Source organism: Oryctolagus cuniculus, chromosome 7 (genome assembly GCF_964237555.1).
Source record: "Oryctolagus cuniculus chromosome 7, mOryCun1.1, whole genome shotgun sequence".
NCBI classification, from domain to species: domain Eukaryota; kingdom Metazoa; phylum Chordata; class Mammalia; order Lagomorpha; family Leporidae; genus Oryctolagus; species Oryctolagus cuniculus.
The window spans coordinates 77,083,250-77,088,240 of NC_091438.1; the positions used below are offsets into that span (position 1 = coordinate 77,083,250).

The 4,991-nt window shown below is 46.3% G+C and overlaps 1 pseudogene; it reads left to right on the top strand.

Annotated features, from left to right (window-relative positions):
- The first annotated feature begins 800 nt into the window (after window positions 1–800).
- Window positions 801–3,126, top strand: LOC138850599 (probable ATP-dependent RNA helicase DDX5 pseudogene; annotated as a pseudogene).
- Window positions 3,127–4,991: the final 1,865 nt, after the last annotated feature.

Genomic DNA, 4,991 nt, shown 5'->3' on the forward strand with positions numbered 1-4,991 from the left:
TGAAGCATCTCCAGGGGGTGAAGAGTCAGTCCCTTCCGCTTGGTTGCCCAGGGCCCTCTCCTACCAACTCCTGACGTAAGTAACAGGAAATCTGTAGCAAGCCCAGCTTTGCCCACAGTGCTCACAACAGGTCACGTGTGGTGTCCGAAACCAACCACATGTACTACAACTCACAGGATTAACAAAGTTTACTGCTTTTCTGAGTTATTGTTTACCAACATGTACATATTCCAATATTTAGCATACACTATAGCTATCTGTCAGTGTGCATTGATTCTCACAGTGTCTCCACAGACACGATCCTTACAGAGCTGGAAACAAAGCTAATCAGCATTAGGAAAAAGTACCCATGTGGTAAAACTGCAAAGAGAAAGAAAGAGCCCAAGACGATGGTTACCTTTAGAGGCAGCAGTGGGCCAGCGCCGCGGCTCACTAGGCTAATCCTCCGCCTAGCGGCGCCGGCACACCAGGTTCTAGTCCCGGTCGGGGCACCAGATTCTGCCCCGGTTGCTCCTCTTCCAGGCCAGCTCTCTGCTGTGGCCCAGGAGTGCAGTGGAGGATGGCCCAGGTCCTTGGGCCCTGCACCTGCATGGGAGACCAGGAGAAGCACCTGGCTCCTGGCTTCGGATCGGTGCAGTGTGCTGGCCGCAACGTGCCAACCGTAGCAGCCATTTGGGGGGTGAACCAATGGAAAAAGGAAGACCTTTCTCTCTCTCACTAACTCTGCCTGTCAAAAAAAAAAAAAAAAAAATAGAGGCAGCAGCGGCAGTTTGTTGTTAAAGTTGTGTACAGATTTGACCTCATTCATTTCCACCGGCCTCTGGTCGTGCAGCTCCGGCTCTCGTCACCGCCGTTCCTCCGCCGCTGCCGCCCCCGCGAGGCTTCGCCGCCGTCGAAGCCTCTTGCAGCGACTCGTCGCACCGGTTTCTCTTAGCTTCGTCCCCCGCCAACCGCAACCATTGACGCCATGTCGGGATACTCGAGCGACCAGGATCGCGGTCGCGATCGAGGGTTTGGTGCGCCTCGATTTGGAGGAAGTAGGGCAGGGCCTCTATCTGGAAAGAAATTTGGAAACCCTGGAGAGAAACTAGTTAAAAAGAAGTGGAATCTTGATGAGCTGCCCAAATTTGAGAAGAATTTTTATCAAGAACATCCTGATTTGGCTAGACGCACAGCCCAAGAGGTGGAGACATACAGAAGAAGCAAGGAAGTTACAGTTAGAGGTCACAATTGCCCAAAGCCAGTTCTGAATTTCTATGAAGCAAACTTTCCTGCAAACGTCATGGACGTGATTGCAAGGCAGAACTTTACTGAACCCACTGCTATTCAAGCTCAGGGATGGCCAGTTGCTCTAAGTGGATTAGATATGGTTGGAGTAGCTCAGACCGGATCTGGGAAAACATTGTCTTATTTGCTGCCTGCCATCGTCCACATCAATCATCAGCCATTCTTAGAGAGAGGTGATGGACCTATTTGCTTGGTGCTGGCACCAACTCGGGAACTGGCTCAGCAAGTGCAGCAAGTAGCTGCTGAATACTGTAGAGCTTGTCGCTTGAAGTCTACTTGCATCTATGGTGGTGCTCCCAAGGGACCACAGATCCCGGACTTGGAGAGAGGTGTGGAAATCTGTATTGCAACACCTGGAAGACTGATTGACTTTTTAGAGTGTGGAAAAACCAATCTGAGAAGAACAACTTACCTGGTCCTTGATGAAGCAGATAGAATGCTTGATATGGGCTTTGAACCCCAAATAAGGAAGATTGTGGATCAGATAAGACCTGATAGGCAAACCCTAATGTGGAGTGCTACATGGCCAAAAGAAGTAAGACAGCTTGCTGAAGATTTTCTGAAAGACTACATTCATATAAACATTGGAGCACTGGAATTGAGTGCAAACCACAACATTCTTCAGATAGTGGATGTATGTCATGATGTAGAAAAGGATGAAAAACTTATTCGTCTAATGGAAGAGATCATGAGTGAGAAGGAAAATAAAACCATTGTTTTTGTTGAAACCAAAAGAAGATGTGATGAGCTTACCAGAAAAATGAGGAGAGATGGGTGGCCTGCCATGGGTATCCATGGTGACAAGAGTCAACAGGAGCGTGACTGGGTTCTAAATGAATTCAAACATGGAAAAGCTCCTATTCTGATTGCTACAGATGTGGCCTCCAGAGGGCTAGATGTGGAAGATGTGAAATTTGTCATCAATTATGACTACCCTAACTCCTCAGAGGATTATATTCATCGAATTGGAAGAACTGCTCGCAGTACCAAAACGGGCACAGCATACACTTTCTTTACACCTAATAACATAAAGCAAGTGAGCGACCTTATCTCTGTGCTTCGGGAAGCTAATCAAGCAATTAACCCCAAGTTGCTTCAGCTGGTCGAAGACAGAGGGGCAGGTCGTTCCAGGGGTAGAGGAGGCATGAAGGATGACCGTCGGGACAGATACTCTGCGGGCAAAAGGGGTGGATTTAATACCTTTAGAGACAGGGAAAATTATGACAGAGGTTACTCTAGTCTGCTTAAGAGAGATTTTGGGGCAAAAACTCAAAATGGTGTTTACAGTGCTGCAAGTTACACCAATGGGAGCTTTGGAAGTAATTTTGTGTCTGCTGGTTTACAGACCAGTTTTAGGACTGGTAATCCAACAGGGACTTACCAGAATGGGTATGATAGCACTCAGCAATATGGAAGTAATGTTCCAAATATGCACAATGGTATGAACCAACAGGCATATGCATATCCTGCTACTGCAGCTGCACCTATGATTGGTTATCCAATGCCAACAGGATATTCTCAATAAGACTTTAGAAGTATATGTAAATGTCTGTTTTTCATAATTGCTCTTTATATTGTGTGTTACCAGACAAGATAGTTATTTAAGAAACATGGGAAATGCAGAAATGACTGCAGTGCAGCAGTAATTATGGTGCACTTTTTCGCTATTTAAGTTGGATATTTCTCTACATTCCTGAAACAATTTTTAGGTTTTTTTTGTACTAGAAAATGCAGGCAGTGTTTTCACAAAAGTAACTGTACAGTGATTTGAAATACAATAAATGAAGGCAATGCATGGCCTTCCAATAAAAATATTTGAAGACTGAAAAAAAAAAAAAAGTTGTGTACAGATTTGCTTATTTTACTATGGTTCACAACATACGTAAATGTATTTTATTTTTATTTACTTATTTGAAAGCCAGATATACACAGAAGAGAGGCAGAGAGAGAGAGAGAGAGAGAGAGAGAGAGAGAGAGGTCTTCCACCTGCTGGTTCACTCCCCAGATGGCCACAATGGCCGGAGCTGTGCTGATCCGAAGCCAGGAGCCAAGAGCTTCTTCCAAGTCTCCCACGCAGGTGCAAGAGCCCAAGGACTTGGGCCATCTTCCACTGCTTTCCCAGGCCATAGCAGAGAGCTGGATCAGGAGTGGAGCAGCCGGGACTAGAACCGGCACCCACATGGGATGCCAGCGCTTCAGGCCAGAGCATTAACCCACTGTGCCACACAGCCAGCCCCAGACGTATATGTATTTTCCACAAGAAACTCTCCTTAGAGTTGACATCCTGGGTTTACCAAATCAGCTTGTTGCAACCTCCTGTTCGCTACTACAAAGTTGCCATCATCTTACAAATGTGAGTGAGGAATCTAATCCAATTGAAATTGTGGTGAAATGGAGGCATATATTAAAAGTACCCATTTGTGAGGCCAGCACGTGTACATGCAGTAGGCTCAGTTGCCACTTGACACTGGCATGCCATATGAATGCCAGATTGAGTCCCGACTGCTTCACTTCTGATCTAGCTCCCCTAGGCAACAGAAGATGGCCCAAGTACTTGGATCCCTGCCACCCACTTGGGAGACCCAGATGTAGCTCTTGGCTCCTGGTTTCAGCCCTGGCCATTGCAGCGATTGGGGGATGGGGGGGGGGGTGAGACACAAGTAGATAGAAGAACGATCTCTAACTCTGCTTTTCAAATAAATAAGTCTAAACAAAACCAAAAAAAGTGCTCCTTTTTATCTAATAAAAGGAATGAGGTTGGGGCTGGCACTGTGGCATAGCAGGTAAAGCCGAGTCCCAGCTGTTCGTCTTCCGATCCAACTCTCTGCTATGGCCTGGGGAAACAGTGGAAGATGGCCCAAGTCCTTGGGCCCCTGTACCCACATAAGAGACCTGGAAGAAGCTCCTGGCTTCAGATCGGCCCTGCTCCAGCCACTGCGGCCATTTGGGGAGTGAACCCGCGGATGGAAGACTTTCTCTCTGCCTCTGCCTTTCAAATAAATAAATCTTTTTTTTTTTTTTTTTAAGGAATGAGGCTAGTTTGACATGACTTAGGCGCCTAGGTCAGTTACCCATTACATTTTCCCCTAAATGCTAACAACATTATCTGGTACTTTCAAGTATTGCTGTCAAGCTTCCCAGAATGCACTATTCGGAATTTCTGTCTGTCCATTCCCCAGTCCTGTGGTGCCTCTCTTATTTCCTATAGTTTCCCTAGTTACTGACAGTGACTGTACTCAGGAACACAAGGGATCTTTGTTATTCGTGGTAAAATGAAAGCTCAAAACAATGAAAAGTTGTCACTATGCACGAATTTAAAAAAATTTTTTTGCAGGAGTTGGCACTGCGGGTTAAACTGCCACTTGTGACACTGACATTTGATACTGGCATCCAGATTTTTTTTTTAAGATTTATTTATTTACTTGAGAGACAGAGTTAGAGAGAGAGGGAGAGAGAGAGAGAAAGGTCTTCCATCTGCTGGTTCACTCCCCAAATGGCTGCAACAGCCAGAGCTGAGCTGATCTTAAGCCAGAAGCTTCTTCCAGGTCTCCCATGCAGGTGCAGGGGCCCAATCACTTGGACCATCTTCTACTGCTTTCCTAGGCCATCAGCAGGGAGCTGGATCAGAAGTGGAACAGCCAGGACTCGAACCAGCACCCATATGGGATGCCAGTACCACAAGCAGATGCTTAATCTACTACATC